Raw genomic sequence first — 27,652 nt, 5'->3', positions numbered from 1 at the left:
TTAAGGACACAATCAAAATAAAGTACACCCAAAGCTAGACTCAGCCTGTGCCTACTTCTGAACTACTCATTTTTGCGTTAGGGCTCAGGATGAAATACTCCATAATTTTTCAGGCAGAATTTCTGTTGTGATTAAGTCAAAATAAATGTAAACCAAACATGTTAGACACGATGTAGAAGTATCTGACAGATTTGAAATAATTACATAGAGTAAATAGGTGTCAAATTACAGTTTATTCTTCTTATCATAAACCTTAAAGTTTTGCCAAATGCAAGGCACTTCAGGGAATCACTTCATTAGGGATAGGGAGACCATTAAGAGCAGCCAATATGCTTTCAATCATATTCTGCATCATGTGCCGACGAACACTTGTAGTAGCGCTTCCAATGTGAGGAGTTATAATAATGTTTAATTTTAACAAAGGATGGTGCCTGGAGGAGGGGCAGAAAAAACAATAGAAAAAGTAGAGATGAGGTTCAGAGCTATTTTATTTATTCTTTTTATTATAAAGATCTGAGGGGAAACAAGAGTGTTAATATGGATTTGAAATAATTGCTTGAGTCAAGCATATACAGAGTGGAATTCAAGCTACTGCATGCAGTTTTTATGCAGCAAAATGCGCAAAGAAGTCCGTTTGAGTTTTGTTTGTCTAAGGACTACATGATTGGGCTCTAAGGCCTCTGTTCTGTTTAATATTTACATACCTGAGAAGTCCCATTGATTTCAATGGGAATGTATATACATAAAACATAATGCAACTATTCTCATTCATATATTCACATACACACACTTAGTTTAAACTATATATGCACATGCACACACACACACACTTTTATATTTAACTTTTAACCATTTTTTACCTTGGCGGAGGTTCAGAGTATGTCACATCCAAAGCAGTAGCCTTAATAACCCCATTTTGAAGTGCTTCCACCAATGCATCTTGATCAACCACAAGACCTGGGTTAGAACAACAATATTCTTATTGCCATCCCCACTAAATCAAGAAAAACATGCCTCTGTGCTACATTTTTAAAATGAAAATGGATTTCCAACTCTTTAAACATGAGTGCTGGTTCTGATGTTTAACAGCAAATTTACAAGCAATGGTTTTATTATAAAACATTTTTTTATAATCTAGATTTAGATTTTTAAATCTGATCTAGATTTTTAAAATGTGCATTGTATTGATGCTAAATTCAAAGTTTTGCCTGTTTGATGAATTTGGTGCCAGAACGATAGGCAATCTATATGGGCTATAGGCAATTTTTGTTTTAAACTTCCTGCCCTTAGAAGAGTAGGTTGTGAGGGGTCAACTTTTTTATGTTTGTGCAAAGGCAACATGAGAATTTAATCTCTCTTTAATCCTAAATTCACAGGAGACAATCTCCTGCTGTTGTCCCTGATTCAACAGAGTACTTGAGTACCTGCAGAACTTTAGACACTTGAGTTAATCCTATACCTAATTCAGCAAAGCGTTTACACATGTACTTAATTTTAAGCATGTGAATGTCCATTGAAGTTTAATAGGACTACTCACATTTTTAAAGTTATGCACGTGCTTACGTGTTTTGCTGAATCAGGTCCATAGACATTTAGAATCTTGACAACCCTGCTATCACAGTTCCCACAGAAAATTTCAGTGTAGACACTAGTATCAGGAGTTGATTTTTTTTTTCCAGAGAGACTCTTCCATTGAAGGTAAACTGCATTGTGGGTGGTAAGCAGTCATTCTGTACCTTACCTCTGCTGATGTTAATGAGAGTGGCAGTGGGTTTCATCAGTTCTAACTCCTTCTTCCCAAACAGTTTTTCTGTCTGAGGTGTCAGGTTCACAACCAGCATCACAAAATCTGACTGCTGGAGCAAGTCTTCTATTTTTTTACAATAAATGGCTCCAACTGCCTGTTCCTCTTCCTCTTTTCTGAAGGAAAACAAAGTTGAACTGCACTTGTAAGTAGAAAATATTGGAGGTTCAAATCTCTATTACAGAAATGGATTTCACCTTTTCACTCCCCTGCTGCCCCATCCGTGAGATTCAGTTGGCTAGTTACTTGTTTGCAGCTCAGTGCATGACCATGCAGATGAGACCCCAATGTAGGACTGCCATACTAAAACTTCTTTCTTTTCAAAAGAGAAAAGAAAAATTTTTACTTTTTAAAAACTGTAAAGAAATATTAGGCATACGTGTGTATGAAAGTGCCATTCCACTCTGAAAAAACACCTTCATACATAAAATGGCATTAAGGGACTCTGTTAGTTTCTCAATGACATTGCATCAAGTGTGCTCAGTGTACAAACTATTTTACTTTAGTTAGGGTATCTGCTTTTACAAGGGTATTTACAAGGGTATCTGCTTCCCAGGAGGAAGCATCAGGTACACCATGCAGAGATTATTAGTATGACATCTGCTGCTAGAGTCTTACTGCTAGTCTAGGGAATAGCATTTCTGCCTGTTTTGGAGGACACTGCTTACTCTCCTTCTCACATCAAAGCTGGAAATAGGGACAGCTGCCATTTAAATAACAGCAGAAAAAGGGGTTCAGACATATAATACAGGAAACAGTGGCTCAGAAAGAAGAACTGAGGGAAACCTATTGGAGGGCACCTTAATGAGAAAGCTGGTGTCATGAAGCAGAACAATGCAGGCTCAAGTGTCAAAGGAGTCAGGAGCAAGAGCAGAGAGAATGAGTATAAATGAGAACAAATATTAAATATATTTATTGGACTGTTTTTCCTCCTATTGGGATGCTCTGTAACTAGACTTAGTTACAAATATCTTTTAAGGCTCCTTCTGCATTTGTCAATCAGTGGAATTTGTGCTTGATCCAGAGCAAGTGATGCTGTTCTCAGAGCATCAGTAGTTGGTCTGTCTGAGGTCCTATGGTCCAATCTTCTTGGTAAAGTTTCTCAGTTAGGATAAATGTACTATATGTTTGTATAGGGCCTAGCACAATGGGGCCCAATACCACAATATTAAAGTGTAAAAATAATGATGTTGATCATGCTTTCTGGTCCTAACATGGATTCCCTCCCAACCCAAATTATTTTCACTTGCTTTCTGTGTCTGCAACATGGCAGCAGACATGATGCAAGGAGAGAAATTATTCTGTGGTCTGTGGACTAGTGTTGGTCCACAGAGAGCTGGCAATTCACATGGTGCAACTCTCTTTCTGTTCAGCTGCTTCTAAGAAGAGGTGAAGGAGCCAGACTAGCTACTTCTGTTTGGGGCCACTGCTACATAATTGCTACAGGAATATTGTTTGATTGAACTATCTTTTATTTCCACAGTCTATTAAGATGTGGCCATACCATCAAAAGGTTTGAGGACGACAACTGATGTATAAGACCACCAGCGTGGCAGGCAAATTTCTAATCCTTCCTGCACATTTTTAAACAAACCTCAGAACAGTTCTATGTATTTCATCATTTAAAAATAGAATAGCAATAATAAAAAGGCACTTAACAATAATGCTGCAAGTATTACAGCATTATGTCCCTATGCCTCATCCTGAAATTGAGACAAGCTGAATAAACTAATATGACACTTTTGAGACAATGACAGCTACAAGTAATCTTTACAAGCAGTTACAAAATAGATTTTCTAACTGGGTTCAGACATACTTTTACCTCTGGTTCCTGTCGTGATAAAGAATTTTCATTTCAAAAGCTTTGGCCTCCTTGGCCACCATATACCCAATTCTGCCCATTCCAATGTTACTAAGAGTAGCCCCGGTGACTTCATCTCCCAGCTAGTCAGTAGCAAAATGCTCAGTGTTTGGGGAAACTGCAATCTGACAACCTGAAAAAGAAAAATAGCACATGAGGAATGGAATGATGCCAGGCATTCAGATACCCATTTCTTTCCTTTGGCTCACAAGCCAACGTGGCAATGGAGCACCAATATTTACATTTACCTTTTAATCAAACACATGATGGGTAATGTTGACACTGGCAGCCAGAGCTCTTGATTTCTTGCTCATAGCAGTAAATGTCTCCTTTCACCCTCTCCTGCAACTCCCTTTGGGGGAGAGTGGGGAATGGGACAAGACTCTTAACCTCAGTTTTATTTCTATCACAAACCTGATCTTGTCTTCTTTGGCTCTGGAGGCAGGAGAAATTGTCAGCCCTTCATCCATCTTGGGGTGGTTAGTCATTAGGGGCTAATGGAGCTAAGCCCCACCACCAATGCCATAGCTGTGTCAGCTACACTGTAGACTCTGGATAATGTAGCTGGTGCGCTACAGGTTGCAGTGCCATCACCAGGCGGCTTTCGGTGGGGCCAGATCTACTCCAGCCCCAGGAGGCTGCAGAACACCTGGCTGCCATTGTGTCTCCTGCACATATGTAGCAGGCAGAGAGAGGAGGCACAGAAGTGGGAATAAAGGTTTCTATGGAGCTAATTCACATCAGCCTCAAAAAGGCAGAGCACAGTGCTCCCTCTTGTTGGGCCTGGAAAAGCAGGAGCAGAGGGAACAAGCAGTGTGGGGTGGTGGTTATGAGCTGGGGTAAGGGAGGGAAACTCTAAAACTAGAGGTATCTGGAGCGGCATATCTATTTTCCTGAAATTTTTGTTTGGAAATCATTTGTGCCCTGTGGGCAAGCTAACGTTACCATGAGACATTTATTGTCACTTTTTCCCATTCCTTGATTTTGTGTATTTATATTTTTAACTATGCATCAACATACATTTTATCATAGCATATTTTGAAATGCTGATCTTTATTGAAAAAAAATTAAATGGTTACCTTCCACTAGTCTCCTGGCAGATGCCAACATTAAAGCCATCCCCAGATCTGCACTGGAATTGGAAACAGCAAAGGGAGTGTTGGCGACTTTCACTCCAAAGCTGGAGATCAGTTTCAAGTCCAAATGATCCACTCCTGCCCCAAAGGTTGCAATCACCTTTAAATTAGGCAGACTATGGAGAAACTCCTGGTTAGCAGCTGGTTTGTACTACCACATATAAATAGCTTTGATCTTTTCACTAAGGTGGTTTTTGTTTTCAAGAAATTCCTTCATGGTGGTAAGGTTAAAATGTTTCTTCAGAAACTCGACATAGTCCTCATAGACTCCGTATGTCCCTCCTATAGTATTTATCAACACATAAGGCAGCTCTTGCTCTTCCATGCCCTACAAAAGGAAACAAACCCAAAGTGTTTCCCTGAGTAACGTTTCCCCCTCCCGCCATGTTTTATACAACAGTTCAGCAGGGCTTTACTTCACTTGCCCTGTTACGGCGGAAAAGAAAAAGACAGTAAACTCATGTCCAAAGTCTCCCGGTCTTATTATTTTGAAAAACTGCTGCTGCACTATTCAGAGGGATAGTCTAGTTTGGAAGCAATTATTACTTTAGCAAGAATGCATTGTTGTTATAGCACAGCATAGCTGTCCTAACAAACACTTCTACGTGAAAAGATACAAGATAAAATTTAACAGAAATAATTAAGTAAAACAAAAATATCAATTCAAGGGTCAAAGTCTATACAGTTCAAAGCTTTGTGGGCCAAAGGACATCTCTGTGCTCACAGGGCCAAATTCTGCATTCACTTCCACTTACACAACCCTACTGAAGTCAGGTTTCAGAGTAACAGCCGTGTTAGTCTGTATTCGCAAAAAGAAAAGGAGTACTTGTGGCACCTTAGAGACTAACCAATTTATTTGAGCATAAGCTTTCGTGAGCTACAGCTCACTTCTTCATGAGAGTATTTGAGGACATGATTTCATCTAACCTAATGAGAGTGTTATTTATTGACTAGGTGCACTGCAGTCTCTAATTTACTTTGTACCTTAGGTCACTAACTTTGTTTGCTTAATGGGAAAAACATTGCAAGCTTTTGTTGTGCGTGCACTCTGCTGACTTTGGAAAAATCAGATCCATCATTTAAAATTCAAACCCAATTGCTATCTTATTAAAGAAAGAGAGAACAGAATTTAACCCCCGTTTATGTAGGGAGTAAAAAAGGACTATGTTCCGGGCAAAAAAACAAAACCCCCCACCATATTCACTTAACATTTTGTAGACTTCATATATATTTACTGAGATTAGTTTAAAAATGTTTCCAGGTTGGTTAAACACATAAATAAGAAGCCTTTCAAAACAAAAGTATGTTGCATTTATAACTGCTGCAAAAAACTAAAAATGAAACAAACAAAAAGGCCAAAAAACCAACAATCTCCACCCAAACCCCATAGTTTCCTGAAAAGTATACTTCAAGCTTTAATTACTAGCTTTCTGTCATGGGTAGTTTTAGCACCTTGGAAAATGAGTTTTAAAAGCACTTGAATTTTCCCAACCAGCCAGCCGGTAGGGCTGGAGAGATTTTTCATTTTTAGTTTTTTGCAGCCGTTATAAATGCAACATACTTTTGTTTTGAAAGGCTTCTTATGTGTTTAACCAACCTGGAAACATTTTTAAACTAATCTCAGTAAATATATATGAAGTCTACAAAATGTTAAGTGAATATGGTGGGGGGTTTTGTTTTTTTGCCCGGAACATAGTCCTTTTTTACTCCCTACATAAACGGGGGTTAAATTCTGTTCTCTCTTTCTTTAATAAGATAGCAATTGGGTTTGAATTTTAAATGATGGATCTGATTTTTCCAAAGTCAGCAGAGTGCACGCACATCAAAAGCTTGCAATGTTTTTCCCATTAAGCAAACAAAGTTAGTGACCTAAGGTACAAAGTAAATTAGAGACTGCAGTGCACCTAGTCAATAAATAACACTCTCATTAGGTTAGATGAAATCATGTCCTCAAATACTCTCATGAAGAAGTGAGCTGTAGCTCACGAAAGCTTATGCTCAAATAAATTGGGGTCAGGATTTCACTCATGATATATTTATTTGCACTAATGTAATAAACAAATAAAACAGTAATACAATACACAAGCACTAACACTTTGAAGTAGTACATAGATGAATTATTTAGATTGTGTATACATACTAAGACAATATAGGTTCAGATCAGATTGAAAACAGGCCGAAGTAGTCTTTGATGCTATATGGTAAGGAATACACTATAGAGTTTTTACAAAAGTATAGTAGCATGTATAACCATTTTTTTTTCAAAGAGAGCTTCTTTCTGTGTGATGTAAACCACGATCTGTACTGTAAGCAAAAAGTCTGATGAATGAAAACCATTGGTCTAGCATAGGATTTTGCTCTGATGTCCAATAGTAAATATATATATTTTTAGCTAACAGTACTTGTGAGAAGATCCCTGGGGTACAAGCTGGAACTGGGGTACCACTGTGCTTCCTTAACTCTCTAGCCTGGGCTGTCTCTCACAATGCTTTGCTAGTTACAAGCAGCAAACCCCTCCAGGTGCTGTTATCACTCAGCACACCAACACGTGGAGCAACACACCCAGCTAAATTGCATGAATGCTCCCAGAGCCACTCATGAAATCACGCAGAGGAAGGCACCAATAAATCTGCCAAACCTCCAACCTTGCACCTCAGACTATACCCTTTTGCCCTGGTCAGAAGCCTGACCAGTATAAGTTTATAACCCAGTCCGCCTCTCCCTCAATGTCGAGAGGACACACACAGGCCTTTGTAACCTGAATTGAGATTTCCCAAACAATTCAACCAAAGCACACTGTTTTAGGTAAAACATAAAACAGATTTATTAACTACAGATAGTTTTTAAGTGATTATAAGTGGTATGCATAAAAGGTCAGAGATAGTTACCAAAGAAAATAAAAGGTAAGAGCGCAGTCTAAAACTTAAAGCTTGTTACACTAGACAGTGTTTAGATCTAGTGTTTTCTCACCCCACTGGATGTTTCAGTTCTTAATACACAGGCTTCCCCTTTTAAGCCTGGGACCAGTCTCCTCAGCTGAAGTCTTTGTCTTCCCAGCATTTTTGTTGCTTCCAGCATAGGTGGGGGAGGAGAAAAGCCCTATCATGTCCGCTATTTTATATCCTCAGTCCATGTGCCTGAAAGACACAGGCCCAGGTGAGCCTTGGTGAATCACAGAGTTGAGCAGTCCCCATTGTGTGGTGTTTGCACAACTGTCATTGAATTGTAAATCCCTTGTTTACTATTCCCCTGCTAGTCAATGACTGGTGATGATCGTTCAATGCCCGCACAAGTGTTGGTTACGTCCCTTGTCCTTGTCACTGCAGAATTAGCATTAGAGACTCTCAGACTTACAACACATCTCAGTAACAACCATACAGCAAAATCTCATAACTTCATACACCCTAATGATATACATATTTGGACAGAACAATGGATTTCAGCAGATCATGATTTCTCTTATGAACATGGCATTCATGTAAGAACATGGCATGCTTTATATGAAATATATCATAATTATATGGGGTGAATATGGGGGTCTAGGAAGCTGCTTTGAGGTACAGAGTGCCAAAGTACTCAAAAGAAGTTGTTGGGGTTTTTCTGTTTTTATAAAAGCTGGAATCCTACTGCCCAGATTTATCCCCGGGAGGCAGAGTGTCAGATCTTGTGGTGAAAGATCCCAAAGTATGCTACCCCCAAGTACGTAGGCCTTAAGCCAACATTTATCAGGATGATAAATTTATATGAGTACATCTGGTATTCCAAACACGGTGGAAATTTCATTTTGAAGACGACTCTCCTTCCCACTACTGTTGCTGATAATTAGCCTGCCTGAGTAAGTCCTGGTTGAATGAATGGATTAAGTGGTGATATGTATCCTGGATGCATTTTTGAGGTTTGAAGGGACTTGTACTGTAAGATATTTTATTCATCATGGAACTTGTTTAAATGAAGACTTCCTGTGTGGCTCCCTTACACAGCAGGACATCAGAGGTTTCGGAGATCTTAATTTGTAACCAGATAGTTTACTATATTTTTGCAAGCGTCTCATAAAGCAGGTGTGGACTAGACATCTTGAGTACAACAAAAGTCAGCAAATCAGCTGCATATAGCGCAACTTCTTCCTCTATCTTGCCAATTTGTATACATTTAGTTTGTTTACTGCTTCTAAACATCTCTATGAGAGGTTCCATAACAAGAACAAACAGCACTGGGGAGCGGAGATCTCTCTAGCTGTTGTCTTTAAACGAGGCAGAAGGAGCTGATTTTTAGTAATAATCAGCACTGTGGTTTTTTGGGGCTCAGAATTGTAATCAACATTTTGTCAAGGTCAAACTGATTTAATACCTAAAAAGAAGGCTTGTCTACGCAAAGGGCTTTTATGTCTCCATAGATATTATATGGGTGAGGGTTTTGGTGACACTGGAATAATGAATTAGATAAAAAAAACTCTTCTGAGATTACTGGACAATCTGTAGATGAGCACAAAGCCTCTGTCTGTGTTAATTAATTATGGACAATATTGAATTATGAGAGATATCTCCCTAATCCTAGCATGAGGTATTGGCCAATATTTTCATATCTTTATTAAGTATGGCTATTGGTACGTAGAAGACATGTAATGAAGGGTCTTTTCCTGTTTTATGAGTAAGTATTATTTAGGCCTCAGCTAGTGTGGATGGGAGTCATTTCTTCTTGCAAGCCTTCATAAAACATTTTCTTTAAGAACTGACATACAAAATTCGGTGCGAAACCCATCAAAGCCAGCTGTTATTTCCCCTTTGAAAGACATTAATTGCCGTTCTCGTCTATGGAAATACTATTTCTTAAAGTCTCTGAGATTGGCATAATTTGGGAAATTTTATCTTGTATAATATCACCTTAAAATGGCTATTGAAGTTTACTGGAGTACATATTTTGATGGCTCTAAAATATAGAAAAGCTTGGATTTGAATAAACTTGTTTTTCTATATTAAAAAGCCACTGCAAAATGATAGACTAGGTGGGGTTTCAACAAGGTCAGGCATATTCACCAGACTTGGAAGTAAGCTAATTAACATATTGGAAAATATTATGGGAGTACCCTATTTAATCTCCCCTAAAGAACATTGTTAGAACTATAAACACACCAACGATCAGCAGCAGTAAATGTTTTCACAGATCCATTTAGCTTGTGTCCAGCTGTGACAAAGTACAAAGTGAACAATAAGATATGGAAACCATTTACAGTTGGATCTACATTTGGACAAGAGGATAGAACACTAGACTGGGACTGAGGAGATCTGCATTCTGTTCCTGGCTCTGCCGTTGGCTTGCTGGGTGACCTTGGGCAAGTCATTTCCCCTCTCTGTGCCTCAGTTTCCCAATCTGTAAAATGGGAGTAACAATACTGACCTCAATTGTAGAGTGTACTTTGTGATCTACTGATGAAAAATGCAATATAAGAGAGCTATTATTATTTATTTGCAAACCAAAATCAAGGCTAAGTTTGAGGTTCAATTCAAAGGTTTCACACATCTATAGTAACAAGTCTTCATTCCTGTAAGGAGAGTTGTAGAATAACGTTCTTTTATAGCTGTGATGTCCTTTAATATACCAGCTAGGGAAACACTTCATTGGGGATAGGGAGACCATTAAGAGCTGCCAATATATTTGCAACTGCTTCCTCCGTTATCATGCGACTGGCCTTGTCTGTTTTAATGCCAAGGTGAGGAGTTATGAGAATGTTCTTTAGTTTTAATAATGGATGATCTCTGCAAAAAAAGGAATAAAAAAAGCCAGGTGTGGTTAAGATGGCTACTGGCATTATCCTAACTAATAAAGGCCCTGCTTCAGCAAAGCCCTTAAGCATGTTCTTAAATGTATGCACTTGTTCAATCTCATTAATGTAAGTGTCTGCTTAAGAGCTTTGTGAATCGAGTTCAGTTTGTTTTGGGTGCTGATGGAGTGTTTTAAGATTTTATATCATTCCTTCGTGGAAGCACAGAAACTGATTTTCTGTGATAGGCAGCAATCTGTGCCACATATTGGAGGGAAGGATTGACCCTATGTGATGCCACGGACTTTATCTCCATGACTCAGATAGTTGACATCCCTGCCCACTTGCTTAGTGCTCTAAAGTCAAATGGGACAATTCATTCCATGAGGCGTAGTTCCTAGCAACTTTATTTTTGTAGAAGTTAAAGAACATCCATGACCGAGAGACCTGCAAAACGTCAGTAAAATAAACAACGTTGTACTGAGGAGACAAGACCTACAGGGAAGGGGAGAAGTGAGGCTTCTGAGAGGTAGTCTGAGCAGTGGTGGCTCATACAGTGTCTACCCATCACCATCATTTCTGTTGCCCTGGGACTGGTATTTTCTCCCTTCAGATAAAGAGTTTGGAACCACAGCTGCCACTGCTGCGTGCTGTGATTCTGTGGTAGGCATTGGCCAAAGGACTTAGCTTGGCAAATGTACTGCCCTCCTGCTATTTACTGCCTTGGGTGTTTGAATTGACCAGACTATGCATTCCAGCGTGTTCCCAGTCATAGTGCATAACATGACAGCATGCTAAATTCAGACACAGAGGGCAGCCATCCGTGCCAATCTCCAACCTCCACCAAATCCCCACCTGCTGTGCCTTTTTTGGTCCTTATTTCTTGTTCTCTGTAATTTTAAATATTTTTTGATAAATACACACGGCTGTGTACCTGGGAAGTGGTTCGGGGTAAGTGACATCCAAAGCCGCAGCCTTGATAACACCAGTCTGAAGAGCTTCCACCAGTGCATCTTGGTCTACCACTGGACCTGGGTTGAAATAACAGTGTACTTTCTTAATGCCATGTTCAGATAACGTCAGGATAAAGAAAAACAAAGTATAAAGGGAAAACTTCATTATTTGCTAATTTAGAAAAGAGATTTTAATATTAAAAATTAAATACAAATGGATTTACAGCTCAAACACAAGAACTCGTGTTTAAATGGTTAACACAATTATTTAACATTTTATGTACTGTTTTTCCTCTTCAAAGTGCTTTGGAAACATTAACCAAACCTCCAAACAACCCAATGAAGTGGGTAAATGTTGTTAGTCATTTTACACAAAACAGTTAACATTTTCAAATTGTTAATTTGCTCTTACTTTGGGAGACACATGTAGAGAGAGAGCCAGAATTTGAGGCACTAATTTTAAACAAAGCAGTGAGATAAGTTTACCATGTAAATGCAGAAGATGAGTGGTGTTATGGTTAAGAGAGTCATGGACCAGAGTCAGGAAATTCTAAATTCTGGTTACTACAGCAACAGTAACTATCCCCATGGCACATACATATATAACAGTTTGTTTTACTATATATAGCTAACAGAATATATACATCTATAGTATTACAATGCATACATTTAAATACTGTAATATATTTTAGAAACTTCATTGTAAAAAGCTGCTAAGGTTTCTAGGTAAGAACACTGTTGTCACCACATCATCTACAATACCCAAGCACTTAAACGTAAGGAAATGAGTAGATAAGAACATAATAAATTGAATACTGCCCAGTTCATAACAATTGTATACATCAATCAACTCATATGATTCATTGAGGACTACACACATGACGCATTTGCATATTTGAATCTAATGTGAATTATCAGGGTGTAAAAGAGCATCTGACAATCTTTTGGGTTTTATTAAGGGAGAACATTTTCAGTCACTTCAAAGAAAAAAACAAAAACAGCCATATGAAGTTTTATCAATCATTTGAAAAAATTCTACCCTGGGGGAGGGCAGGAGGAGAGAGAGAGAAAAAGAGAGACATATCCAGACAGCCGTTACTTAAGGTCATGATAGCTTCAATCCCAGCAGCAGCGTCATCCACCATTCCAGTTAGTTCTTACAGCTTCCCTAGCCAGCCACCACCCTCAAATGGACAGTACCATCCCAGTTCCCAACGTCTCTGCTCTTTCTCATTCCCCGACACGTACAAACCAAAAGTTCTTCATTTGAACCCAGTCAGCCCCCTGGAGAGTTGGGGTAAAGCCTCTAGATTCATAGATATTAAGGTCAGAAGGGACCATTATGATCATCTAGTCTGACCTCCTGCACAATGCAAGCCACAGAATCTCACCCACCCACTCCTGCGATAAACCTCTCACCTATGTCTGAGCTATTGAAGTCCTCAAATCATGGTCTAAAGACTTCAAGGTGCAGAGAATCCTCCAGCAAGTGACCCATGTCCCATGCTACGGAGGAAGATGAAAAACCCACATGGACTCTTCCAATCTGCCCTGGAGGAAAATTCCTTCCCGACCCCAAATATGGCGATCAGCTGAACCCTGAGCATATGGGCAGGATTCACCAGCCAGATCACCCAGGAAAGAATTCTCTGCAGTAACTCAGATCCCACCCCATCTAACATCCCATCACAGGCCATTTGGCCTATTTACCATGAATAGTTAAAGATCAATTAATTGCCAAAATCATGTTATCCCATCATACCCTCTCCTCCATAAACTTATCGAGTTTAATCTTGCCAGATAGGTCTTTTGCCCCGACTGCTTCCCTTGGAAGGCTATTCCAGAACTTTACTCCTCTGATGGTTAGAAACCTTCATCTAATTTCAAGTCTAAACTTCCCGATGGCCAGTTTATATCCATTTGTTCTTGTGTCCACATTGGTTCTGAGCTTAAATAATTCCTCTCCCTCTCCGATATTTATCCCTCTGATATATTTATAGAGAGGAATCATATCTCCCCTCAACCTTCTTTTGCTTAGGCTAAATAAGCCAAGCTCTTTGAGTCTCCCTTCATAAGACAGGTTTTCCATTCCTCGGATCATCCTAGTAGCCCTTCTCTGTACCTGTTCCAGTTTGAATTCATCCTTCTTAAACATGGGAGACCAGAACTGCACACAGTATTCCAAGTGAGGTCTTACCAGTGCCTTGTATAACGGCACTAACACCTCCTTACCTCTACTGGAAATACCTCGCCTGATGCATCTCAAGACCGCATTAGCTTTTTTCACGGCCATATCACATTGGCAGCTCATAGTCATCCTGTGGTCAACCAATACTCCAAGGTCCTTCTCCTCCTCTGTTACTTCTAATTGATGCATCCCCAGCTTATAACTAAAATTCTTGTTATTAATCCCTAAATGCATGACCTTACACTTTTCACTATTAAATTTCATCCTATTACTATTACTCCAGTTTACAAGGTCATCCAGATCCTCCTGTATGATATCCCAGTCCTTCTCTAAATTGGCAATACCTCCCAGCTTTGTATCATCCGCAAACTTTATTAGCACACTCCCACTTTTTGTGCTGAGGTCAGTAATAAAAAGATTAAATAAGATTGGTCCCAAAACTGATCCCTGAGGAACTCCACTGGTAACTTCCCTCCAGCCTGACAGTTCACCTTTCAGTATGACCCGCTGTAGTCTCCCTTTTAACCAATTCCTTATCCACCTTTCAGTTTTCATATTGATCCCCATCTTTTCCAATTTAACTAATAATTCCCCATGTGGCACTGTATCAAACGCCTTACTGAAATCTTGGTAATTTAGATCCACTGCGTTTCCTTTATCTAAAAAATCTGTTACTTTCTCAAAGCAGGAGATCAGGTTGGATTGGCACGATCTACCTTTTGTAAAACCATGTTGTATTTTGTCCCATTTACCATTGACCTCAATGTCCTTAACTACTTTCTCCTTCAAAAATTTTTCCAAGACCTTGCATATTACAGATGTCAAACTAACAGGCCTGTAGTTACCCGGATCACTTTTTTTTCCTTTCTTAAAAATAGGAACTATGTTAGCAATTCTCCAGTCATACGGTACAACCCCTGAGTTTACAGATTCATTAAAAATTCTTGCTAACGGGCTTGCAATTTCATGTGCCAATTCCTTTAATATTCTTGGATGAAGATTATCTGGGCCCCCTGATTTAGTCCCATTAAACTGTTTGAGTTTCACTTTTACCTCAGATATGGTAATATCTACCTCCATATCCTCATTCCCATTTGTCATACTACCATTATCCCTAAAATCCTCATTAGCCTCATTAAAGACTGAGGCAAAGTATTTGTTTAGATATTGGGCCATGCCTAGATTATCCTTAACCTCCACTCCATCCTCAGTGTTTAGCGGTCCCACTTCTTCTTTCTTTGTTTTCTTCTTCTTTATATGGCTACAGAACCTTTTACTATCGGTTTTAATTCCCTTTGCAAGGTCCAACTCTACTTGACTTTTAGCCTTTCTCACTTTATCCCTATATGTTCTGACCTCAATAAGGTAGCTTTCCTTGCTGATCCCTCCCATCTTCCACTCCCTGTACGCTTTCTGCTTTTTCTTAATCACCTCTCTGAGATGCTTGCTCATCCAGCTTGGTCTACAACTCCTGCCTATGAATTTTTTCCCCTTTCTTGGGATGCAGGCTTCCGATAGCTTCTGCAGCTTTGACTTAAAGTAATCCCAGGCCTCCTTTGCCTTTCGATCCATAAGTTCTTCAGTCCAATCCACTTCCCTAACTAATTTCCTTAATTTTTGAAAGTCAGCCCTTTTGAAATCAAAAACCCTAGTCACAGATTTATTTTTGTTAATCCTTCCGTTCAGTTTGAACTGAATTAGCTCATGATCACTTGAACCAAGGTTGTCCCCTACAACCATTTCTTCTATGAGGTCCTCACTACTCACCAAAACCAAATCTAAAATGGCATCCCCTCTAGTCGGTTCAGCAACTACTTGATGAAGGAATCCATCATCTATCGCATCTAGGAAAATCTGAGCCCTATTATTATTACTAGCACTTGTCCTCCAGTCTATATCTGGGAAGTTAAAATCTCCCATGATCACGCCGTTTCCATTAGTATTTACTTCATTAAAAACATTAAAGATGGCTCTATCCATATCCAAATTAGATCCCGGCGGCCTATAGCACACCCCAAGCACTATCCCAGTGGAGACTCTAGTAGTTTTCTTCCCCAATGTGATTTATGCTCAGACGGACTCTGTCTTATCCATTCCATCGCTTCTTATTTCTTTACATTCTATCTCATCATTGATATACAATGCTACTCCACCACCTTTACCTTTATTTCTGTCTTTCCTAAACAGCACATACCCTTCAATAGCTGTAGCCCCGTCATGACTACTATTCCACCATGTTTCTGTTATCCCTATAATATCCAGAGTGTAAGCCCAAGGTTTGAACTCAGGCTCAAGCTTAACCGACCTTCTCTCTACACACAAACCAAGTTAACCCATGGCTCAGATCCAGGGTCCCAGGACCCCATTGGGGTGGAGGGTCTGAGCCTGAGTGAAGCTGTGACCCACTGGACTTGTGCTCTGGGAGTCTGCCAAAAGTATCCCACAGTATCAGGCTGACTTTCTTGATCCTCTGGACAGTCAAGTTTGGTGGACAGTCAAGTTGTCCTACACTGCACCACGAACAAAGGGCTAGAGCAGCCAGATTCTGGGAGGGTGCTAGGAAGTCTGGGATATGGGTGGTTGGATTTGGAACCATATAATTCAGTGTAGACGCTGGAACCCCAGGTTGAGCCCCAGAGTTGAACAATTCTTAATCTGGGGTTACAAATCAGTGTAAATTCTCGAGCCCTAAATTAACAAACCCAGGTTCTGCTAACTCGAGTTCTGTTAGGCCTGGGCTTACATTGCTATGTAGACGTACCCTCTAGAACCTGGGGCTCCTTGGTACACTAGTTATAGTGCCCAGTGCAATTTGGTACTACACTCTGGAAGACAGGGGTTGTGCAGTCAGACCATTACACTGTACCCTACCTCTGCTGATGTTAATGAGAGTAGCAGTGGGTTTCATCAGTTCTAACTCCTTTTTCCCAATCAGTTTACATGTCTGCGGTGTCAGGCTCACAACCAGCATCACGAAATCTGACTGCTGGAGCAAGTCTTCTATCTTTGTACAATAAGTAGCACCAACAGCCCATTCCTCTTCCTCAGTTCTGACGAGAAATAAGAATCATGTTGCATTAGAGGCAGTCTTGGTCATGGAAATGTTACATTCCTACCTTATGTTACTCCCAATGGTACTTTAGCTCCCAAACTACAACTAGGAAAGTATCTCCCCAGGATCACTGGTAACCAAATGGACCAGTGATGCACTTTCAGCAGAGTGCAGAGTCGCAAAGGGGGAATGGATTTGACAGCCACTTGTAGACTTAATTTCCTCAGGAAGGTGAAACTTGTGGCAAAGCAGAGGTAAAGGAAGTCTGTCTCCTAGGTGTGTTTTCAGTGGCATGTGTGCATTATGAGTGGTCCTGATTTCTTGACCATCCTTCAATAAAGCTCTTTTTATGAAGGATGGAATTGGCAAACGAGTTCCTTGGGCAAGTGATGCTCCATGATTCAGATATAGAGATATTTTTAGTTTAAACTTTTGACAATGCAGAACTATTATATGACCATCAATCCTACTCTTTATAAACTTTCCCAGTTGTAGTTTGGGAACTAAAGGATAGCTTTTCATAAGTACCTGTGAAAGTCAGGAACACGGGTCCCATTGACTTTCAGTGGGATTTGTGCTCCTAAATCCACTAGGTGCTTTTGAAAAACTTCTCCTTACACTGGTGAGTGAAAATGAAGAAGGAAGAACTAAAGAGTCAGATAAAAATGTATGCTATAAAAAGACATTCTTGGGCAGGGACAAAACCCTGTAACTGCGGTGTCACAGTTAATCAGGTGTTTTTTCTAACACATAAATTAAATTTCTCCTGCTGCCTAAATCAACAACCAGGGAGCAAATGAGATGGGCATTGAACAAAACTGCACTAAAGTTTTCAGAATGTTTATTTGGGTCTCACCCAATACAAACATATACTACTTGAATACACATATTTCACCCTTTGATAAAATTAAAATAATTTTAAAGGTACTTCAGAATAACAATATTTTTCACTTCTATTGCATCTTCCATCTAAGGATCCCAAATTGCTTTACAAACAAGAATTAAGCTTCACAACAACCTGGGTAGGTAAATAAAATCCAAATTGGTAGCATAAAGTTAACAGTGATCTGCAGAGGAAATTAAAAAATGGGTCTGTGCCTTTTTTTGGCTCTTTATGATATATAACAGGAGGCCTACAAGGTGTTTTTTTTTTTCCAGTCATTTTTTCTGCTTGGTTTTTTTACTTCAGAAATATTAGGAGTATCACACATGGTCTTCTCTGGTATTGTTGGAAGACTCTGGCCTCATCTACATTGGGATTTGCCTCAGTTACAAGTAATCTGTGGCTGCTGCAAACCCCTACGATAGGCAGGCAAAACCACCATAAGGCACAATTTGCACCAGTGCAGCTTATCCCAGTTTCAAACAGGGGTAAAGCTGCAGTGGTGAAAATCATGGCTTATAACAGCACTGCTGCTATACCACAAATACACTACGTGTTTGCACAGGAACAGCTATGCCAGCTGCTGGCCACTGATGGCTGAAATCCCATTGTAGACAAGACCTTAGGGTCTCAAATGTGTGTTGTGCATTCTCATCCTGTAGCTAATGGGGCAGAAGTGCTGAATTTTAATAACAAAGATCTCCTTCCTCCCATGTGAAATCCTGACCTCGCTGAAATCAATAGCAACATTCTCACTGATGTCAATGGGACGAGGATTTCACCAAAAGAGTTTTAAACAGACTGACTAAAAATGTAATCCCCTCTCAGTTATTCAGCTTTCCTTTTCTTGTAATGCCATAATCCTCCTATTTGTCTGTCATCCACAAAATTTCAGGGAAATAAGACCAGAATTCCCAATTAAAAAAAAATCAGCATAAAAAAATTGGGAAAAAGCTTTCAGGCCTCCATTTTAATTCTGCTGGCCATCTCTGCAGCAAGCTACCAACAAAGACAAGATTTAAAAAAATGTCCAAGTCCACATTTAGGTGTTTAAACATGGTTTTAGGAGCCTGACTTAAAGCAATCAATCATTTTTGAAAATCTTGGCCTCTCCCCCTTACATCGCAATTCTTTGCTATAACCACAGGATCATCCATTCTCTCTAAATGGAAATACCACAATTACACACTTCCTAGAAAAGGGTGGGGATGTTTTAAAAAAATTAACTATATAATTATAAAGAAGTGAAAAATATATTCTGCTTTAATGGGGATCAAGTTTATTTTTACCTCTGGTTCCTGTTGTGATACAGAATTTTCATTTCAAAAGCTTTGGCCCTCAATGCAATCTTATACCCAATTCTGCCCATTCCAACGATACCAAGAGTAGCCCCGGTGACTTCATCTCCCAGCCAGTCAGTAGCAAAACACTCAGTGTCTGGGGAAACTGCCATCTGACAGCCTAAAATGAAAAATACTGAATGAGAAATTGATTTGTTTCAAGATAGTGCAACAAAATGCTAGAATGTGGCCTTTAGGCATTACTACAACATAAATGTTAAATAATAATTATTAAGAATAGAAAGACACTGTTTTAAAGGGCTTTGCTCTTTTTTCCCTCTTCCCAGTATCCTATTTGAATCTTGAAAATATCGGCTTTCCCTGTTATGTTGGAAACCTACACCCTGTCCTATTGATTCTCCAGTTAATACAGAAAGACTCTTGCCCCTTAGGAAGTCTCTCCCAGACTTTGACCTGCATATACCCTTGCAAAAAAAGTACTACACAGACACGGTGGTGCAAGTAGGAATAATTTCTTGCTGGTATTGCATTCATGGGAGGGACACAAGGGGGGGCATGTGACCTCCCCACATGACCCTCCATGTGACTCCTCCATGCCCCGCCCCCCAGCCCAGGGGCCCCACGCTCTTCCCGTCCCCTCGGGCACCCCCGTTTGTATGTAGAAACATCAACATGCTTAACTACTCATGTTCCCCCCAAATATGTAGTATTCAGTCTGTTTATATGGAATCTGGAAGTTGGGTGAGGAGCCAGTTCAGCATAGGTATGACTTATTAAAAGACAAATTTTAAATAGAACTGTATCCTGAACTGCTTTATGGTATTGTACCCAAACATTGCATTTCAATGGAGGATTCAACTTCCTTTATAGGGACAGACTCCTGAAACTCTTACCAGTCCACGACAGTGGTCCAAAGTCATGCAGATAGTCCCATTGTCTTCAATGGGACTGATCAAATGATTAAGGGTTTACAGGATTCGGTTCCAAGTTTGTAAATTGTTCTGGATGAAACTGACAATGCCTGAGCTGTCAGATCAGAAGGAGCTTCATTCGAATAAAGGTGGGCAGATGTGTGATAAGACTTAGCTCTGTTGCTAAAATGAGGAACATATTTTCAGCAAACTTCTTGGCAGATTCCTGAGGGAGTTGGCATAAGGCCGTCAGTATAATAATATTCACTTATAGTTCTCTCACCCACAAAGCTGGAAAATGAGGCATTTGTTTTCTTTGTTTTGCTGCTCCAGTTCCAGTTAACAAAATGCATGTTAGACTAGTTTGGCTTCAAAGAAGAATTCTGTGTACACTGGGGACAACACCTGATTCCTGTCAGGCTGCAGAACTGGGCTGACATCAGAATCCAAACATCCTCTGGTCAGTGCAAGCAGAGGCATTCCTCTGATGATTTGGACTTGATGTGATGCAGTATGGATGTCATGGATAATTCAGACCAATGGGGAGAAACAGAATCAAAAACACTGTTTAAATACCTTCCATCCCCCCCACCCCCCGCACCCTTCTCCTCTTGAGGACTCCTGACCAAGGTAACAGCACAATACATATGCTAACAAATTTAAACAAAGCCTTTCTTTAAAGTTTGTTAGCATATGGATTGTGCTGTTCAAGCCATTTAAAGAATGAATGCACTCCCTAGCTGTGTTCTGCTCCTTTAAGGAGCAGAGCGCAATCCCACCCCACCCCCCAGAGGGAGGGGCTAGCCCCAAGTCTCTCCCTTACCCCCTATCAGCTAAAACTCTCTTGCCGGTACTGTGTACTTGGAGGATACCACCTTGCTTGCCCTCCTGACACTATTCTACAGTCCTGGTCAGAATACTATAGTTCACAATAGTAATAATGCAGGGTTTAGTGTTATTAATGGAGAATAATATTGGATGTTTATGTTGTTATTTAAAACAATGACAGCTTATCATGTTCACCTCTCCTGCTCTCCCTGGAAAGGAGACTTATTTTCTTTGAGAACATTTGTCAGTAATTTACCTAAAGAATCCTAGATTGTCAATTAACCGCTAATGCTGGTTATAGAGTAAACAAAAGTTATCTTTATTTGCAGAACACAGAAAATAATGACTGTCACACATGCTGCTTGCTAGCCTGCCAACAGGGCCATAGGGTCTTGTTACTAAAATCCACCTTCTCAGACATTCCCAACTCTCCCAAATCATAAGCTGTGCATTGTGAAGCCTGTGGTGCAACTAGTCATGCCTAAAAATAAAATCTCAACTGTGCTAGACTCACAGCTGCCATGTTTTGTGCAGCTCCATGTGATACAAGGGAGAACAAGTCACTGATCTCCCCCTTCATGGTCTCTCTGCTCCCCATGCAGTGGAAGCAGGTCTCAGGGGCAGCAGCCTGTCTCACTGGAGCCCCTAAGAAACTGGATGGAGAGTTGGGAAGCAGAGCTGGCTAAAGGGAACCAGGTTAATGGGGGAGAGGGAGTTCAACCAGGAGAAATCCTGGGGTAGCTTGAAGGTTGCTGGGGAATGAAGGGGAAATTGGTGAGGTAAACTAGAACAGAAGCTCAGAGAGGAGGAGAGCTTGCAGCAGCTTCCCAAATTGTGCCCCTGATTCCATTAGCCTCTCCAGTTCTGCCCCTGTCCGGTCCAGGCTCTTTTCTATGTGAATGTTAGACCAGCACTGCCTAGCCATGGTGTGGGCACAGGGCCATTAGTTATTCTGAGCTCCTTCTGCAGGTACTGAACAAAAATGTGGTAGGTTCATGTGATAACCATGGTAATTTTTTTGTTTGTTTGTGTGATGAAGTGGTGGATTTTTAAACCAAACATGATATTTATGGCTCTGGAGGAAGGTTTGCCATTATATGATAATAGTTTAAAGGGAGGTCAAAGGTCAAGGTTTAAAACTAATGGCCCAGATTTTCATAATTGATTAGTGATTTTGCCTGCCTAACTTGAGACACTTTAAAGGGGCCTGATTTTCAGAAAGTGGTAAACATGTGCCCTCTGTGTATCAGGCCCTTTAAAATTTCTCATGTAGGGTACCCAAAATCACTAGTTACTTTTTGTCAATAACACTATATTGCCATCACATCCTAAAATAAATCCCTTACCGCCAAACATTGGACAACTTAAAATATTGTCAAGTGTTGAAAATACATTGTGGGGAAAGGGCATGAAATCTATGTCCGCACTTGTTCTGGACATAGAAATCCAGGTTCTAGTGTGAACAGCAAGCCCTGGCCTTACACTACAAATTGACACTGGGATCACTTAAACAGAACCCATTGACATTTTCCTCAAAGATTTTTCAACATAGTTTCAACTAGATAATGTGTTATAAACATATAGACAATATCCCAAACTAGCCCTTACTATTAAAGGCAATGAGGTTTTAGTATTTTAAATGCTATTGTTCATCATCCAAATACATTTTCTGTGGTTTAAACATTCACAGTTTATTACAATGGGAATAGTTCTAGGAAAATTCAAGTTAGCGGGAGATACAGCTCATATGATTTCTGGAAATACGCATAAGATATAAATGTTACCTTCCACCAGTCTTCTAGCAGATGCCAACAGCAAAGCCATTCCAGTGTCTGCTGTGGAGCTGGAAACAGCATCTGGAGCATTAGCCATTTTCACTCCAAAGCTAGAGATTAGTTTCAGATCCAAGTGGTCCATTCCTGCACCGGAATTTGCAATCACCTTCAAGTCAGGCAGGCTCTCGAGGAGTTCCCGGTCAATGATGGGTTTGTGCCACCACAAATAAATAGCTTGGACCTTTTTGCTCCAATGTTTTTTGTTTTTGAGAAATTCCTTCATGGTGATAAGGTGAAAGTGTTTCTTCAAGAATTCCACATGAGCTTCCAGCACACCATATACACCACCCACCTCATTAACCAAAAGCACAGGCAGCTCTCGCTGTTCCATGATCTGCAAGAGGAAAGAAAACAAATATTGCTAAATAATGTCAAAACATTTTAAAGAACCATTCAGCAGGATCTGCATCATTGCTTTGCTTTCTTCAATCGTGACAGCTACAGGAAGAGAACTTGTATACCTTTAAGCAGTCACGATGAGCTCTACCCTGACAATCTGGAGGTGAATTGCAACAAGTTGTGGAAAAGAACTTCAAGGGCTGATCTTGTTTGCAGAGGCACACCCACCCCGCCTAGCATGAGCCCACAGCAGCCCAAATGGTCACTTTGGCTGCTGTGGGATCCCCAGTTTCTCTATTATTGGGGCAGTGTAAGGGAACTCAGCCGGGGCTCATCCCACGTCGGGGTGTGGGGCACCACACAGCCTCACTACACTCTCTGCTGGGTTGGGGAATACCCAGACCTATGGCCCAGACCGCAAGCAGTTCAATATAAGCCCAGGTCCTGGATCAGAGCGGGGCCGCAAACAAACAGTCAGAAGCTCAGGCCCTCAGGCAGAGGCTGAGCAAAATAGTTCCACAGCAAACCCCAGGCTCCTAGCTTTAGCAACCAGGGGGAGGGGGAGACTGCCACCCGGGAGGTGGGTGGCAGGGGGCACGCGGGCCCACCCACTCCACTGCATCCCAGCCCGGGGCCCTAGCAGCGGCCTAAGACCCGCTGCTGTGTCAGTGGGAATCCTGGCCGCAACACACTGACATTGGCTCTGGCAGTGCTGCAGCCAGACTAGGGTCAGCTGCCCCCAGGCTACTTCCGGACTCCCCCTTGTAGGGTACCTGGGTCAGGGTGGTGTCCTCAGAGGGTTCTAGCTCCATGGGTTCCCCTGGGTCGCCGGCGAGGGGTAAGCTTGGCAGCTCCTCTGGGTAGCTGGAGTGGGGTAGGCTTGGCAGGTCCTCCGTGCATTGGTCAGCGTCAGGCATTGGCCGGTCTAATTGAGATATGTTGCACATGCCCGTTCCATTCTTGGTTGTGCGCATGCACTGTGCACAACCACCGGAAACTTTTCGGATAGTGGTATCCAGAGATGACTCATGCCTGCTGATGGGGGGGTGTGGAGCAGAGTGAGGGCAGCCAGCTTCAGCAGTGTTACTGAGCATGCTCAGTCCATGTTAAGTGTTACTGAATGCTCAGTCCATGTTAAGTGTTACTGAGCATGCTCAGTCCTCTGTAAATCTGAGGGGGCACATGACCCCGCATGCCCCCCCCCCCCAACACATTGCCTATGGTGGTATCGCTCAGGGCAGCTTAAGATCCCTCTGCTGTGGCACACTGGCGGCACTATTATAAAGGGCCCAGCTGACCCCGAACCCCCTCAGTTCCCCTTTAACAACCCACAAACCCCTTTCACAAAAATATCAAATCTCACGAACCCACTCCTAAAAATGAATATTTCCAGGGATTTTCTCCTTGACCTGAGCATAAATTATAGAAGCAATGATCTAGAAAATAATTTTTATGACATTCTTATTACACACTATTTATGATTACATTATTATTTATCATTACATTATTAATTTTATTACATTATGAAAATGGCAACACTCTTCCAAGCTTTCACTTTTGTAGCTCATAGCACTTCGATTAAGCCTCCTACATGTTTCATCAAGGAGTACCAGACGTGAAAGAGCATGAAGGTATTTAAGAAGCCAACTCAAATAAAGAGTTCCTCCCACAAGTATTCTGGTCTTGAGCAGGCCAGGCAAACAATGCACGACTACAACAAAGCTTAAACTTATTCTGCCAGGAAGTCATGGTCACGGGTCTCAGGCTGCCGGGCCCCGCACCTCACGGGGCCCCTGCGCCCAGGGTCCCTAGGGACGGCTCTGTCTGCCATTACAGAATTTTTTTCTGAGAACCCCCTGATACATTTCACAAACCCCCAAGGGTTCACCAACCCCAGTTTGGGAACCACTGAGTTAGATCCATCATGCAGAATAAAGTCTCTTCAATGACTATCTTTAGTATGAAAGAGAAAACTGTTGAATTACACTTTTTGATCTTAGTGTATGAGCCCTCCTTCATTACAACACATTGCTCATCAAAATGACACTCATATCTGTATTTATTTTAGAAATACTTTCTCTATGTTCATAAGCAGAAGTAAGAAAAGCTATTTGTGTAGAGGCTGACTCTTAGCACAGTGCATAAACGCTGGGTATGTCGACACTGCAACTGGGACAGCACCTGTAAGCAAGCATATCTGAGCTAGCTCTAATTGAGCTAGCTCGCTAAAAATAGCAGAGTAGCCACAGCAGCACAAGCTAGCTGCCTGAGTATGTACCTATGGTCCCAGGAGTACATACCTATGGTCCCATTCAGCTGCCTATGCTGCTGCAGCTACACTACTATTTATAGTATGCCTACATACATGTGTTGCAATCGCACCTCCTGATTGCAGTGTAGGCATATACCCACAATGGTCCAGTTCACTGTTCCCCTGCACTTTGGGGAGTCATTGACACAAGAGCAAAGTGTGTGCAAAATGCTTCCCCTTTCTGATTTGGCAATGCTTTACAACCACTTCGTATTGGTGTATAAAGAGCTACACAAGCAGTGGAGAAATACTGAATGGAACAAGTCAAAGTACATAAAGTTAAGCAGGTGCATAAATTATTTGCTGGATCGAAGTCACAAATCATGGGGTTACCTGAGAATATTTTGAGGTAAACTAGTGGCAGAATGGAGAGAGATTTACTGAGATACTGAACAACTTCTTTGCTTTCTGTTTGTGACAGACAGCAGGATGAGACACTGACATATATGACAAATATATGACAAATACTAATAAAGAAAAGGTTTTTAAAACATCAGAAAAATACTCTGAGCAATAGTATACAATATCAGGCATCATCTGAGGTATTATATGTCTAAACTGCTGCCTGACTATAACCCTGGAGCAAGGACTGTCTCTCTCTGTTTTGTTAGCCCATTGAGCACTTAAATAATATTAAAGTCAATAAATTAAAAATATTTAGGGGTCGTTTGTGCAGGGTAGAAGGCTCCCCCGATACTAACCTTGGTTTGGGGAGCACTTATTCCAGCTCTGCCGGTGCTGTTTGGGCCAGTCCTGTAGCTCCACCTGAAATCCATACTCCTCTTTGTCCAGTGATGCACATGACAAACAGCTGGATGAATAAGTCTACCAGCCAACCTTGGGCAGCCAGTGGCCAACTGAATAGCTTCTACCGAAGAGAATGCTTTAACGCTAAACATAATCTTTCAGTTGTCCACCCCAGCATGTTAAAGGTAAACTTGTCAAGGATATGGCTATTTTAATTTTGAACTAGTATCATCTGCTGTGTTGCCAACCCTCAGAATTTTATCACAAGCCTTGCAATGTTTGGTATTTTTCTTAAAGCCCCAGCTACTCAAATCAATTGATTATGTGAAAAATGAAAGTGTTTCTAGCCCTCACAGCTACAAAGAAAAGCTTCAAAACATGACCCAGAAAAGCTGAAGCACAATGCAAATCAAAATAATCAAAACATTATTTTTTAAAATTTCATTTTTTTAAAGATAAGCTTATGATTTTTTTGGTGGGGGCCTGACTCACAATTTTTGAATGAATAGGGTTAGCAATACTGCATCTGGAGTTTTAACAGGCTCACAGTATAACAAAAGTTTTTGTATTCAGTGAAGTAAACCTGCAGAATTCCTAATGGCTCTGCTTTCTGCTGACATAAGTAAATAGAACAAATCTGTTTCACTGACATTCTTTAAACGAAAACTGATTATATTAATAATAAATAACCTGGTAGTTTATATTGCTTTTTTCCTGACGCTGATCCTGGTGTAACTCTGTTTTACCACTTCTGGCAGTGGCAATAGCTTAAACACAAAATCTCCTTATACAACTACTTCCAGATCTTTGCAACACACACAGGGACACAGAATCATATGATGTAATCCTTAATCCAAGGTCCCATAGCTGTCCTTACTCTGCCTGAATCCAACCCCACACAGCTAATGCATTAGAGTATATATTCTTCCTGTGCAAGTTTCAGTTGGCAGCAGCTGAGTACACTCACATGACTGTGAGCACTGCCAGCCATCTCTGCCAGGTCCACCCTCTATCAGAGAGTCTCTGGACACTTCAGCAGGAACTGCCACATAGAGTGACATTATCTGCCAGTCTCTACTTCATCCTCTTTGGCTTTCTGTGCAGCCTTCCTAAACAATGTCATCTTCCCTCCTCCCTGCTTCTGAAACTGAATTCTATGGGGTGCGGAATAGCAGATATTGTTAGAATGTTTTTAGTTCTCTGTGCGCAGCTACACACATTCTTGTGGCAATGGAATCTGATCCAGAATCCGTGCACTATTGTAGAACTGTGCTGCAAAATCTAAGTTTTTTTAAAATATGCTTCTAGCCCTAATGGTTGCAAAGATAACCTTCTGAGTATGAACCTTATGTAAACTAATGTAGTGATATCTGTGTGAGCGTGCAGAGAGACAAAATGAAATAATAACTCCAAGACAGATGAGGACTGTCCTAGTTATATCAATGATTGTGTTAACTCTGAAACCTAGTGATGCCAATTAATATGTCAACACTGCTAATAGTTTAATTGCTGATTATTTCAATAAAAATATCTACCCAGGGTGTTTATCTATCCTTTGTGCAATCACAGATATTGGGTTATCAGGCAATGAGGTAGCTTGTTAGAGCTAACATAAAAAACTAGGAGTTTAAACACCCTTCACTCCTAAAGTTCAAGTCACCTTAATGTCTGCTGCTAAAATTGAAACTAAATATTTTGGAATAGCATGAAATAAATTGAATTTACTATTAAAATATATAATACAC

At 40.7% G+C, this 27,652-nt stretch overlaps 1 pseudogene; it reads right to left on the bottom strand.

Annotated features, from left to right (window-relative positions):
* Positions 1-214: 214 nt before the first annotated feature.
* On the bottom strand, positions 215-26,809 carry LOC102947152 (annotated as a pseudogene).
* Between the last annotated feature and the right edge of the window lie 843 nt (positions 26,810-27,652).

This window comes from Chelonia mydas, chromosome 2, assembly GCF_015237465.2.
Source record: "Chelonia mydas isolate rCheMyd1 chromosome 2, rCheMyd1.pri.v2, whole genome shotgun sequence".
In the NCBI taxonomy this organism is placed as follows: Eukaryota; Metazoa; Chordata; order Testudines; family Cheloniidae; genus Chelonia; species Chelonia mydas.
The sequence above is the reverse complement of the archived record's forward strand: the minus strand, read 5'-3'. Positions and strand labels throughout refer to the sequence as shown.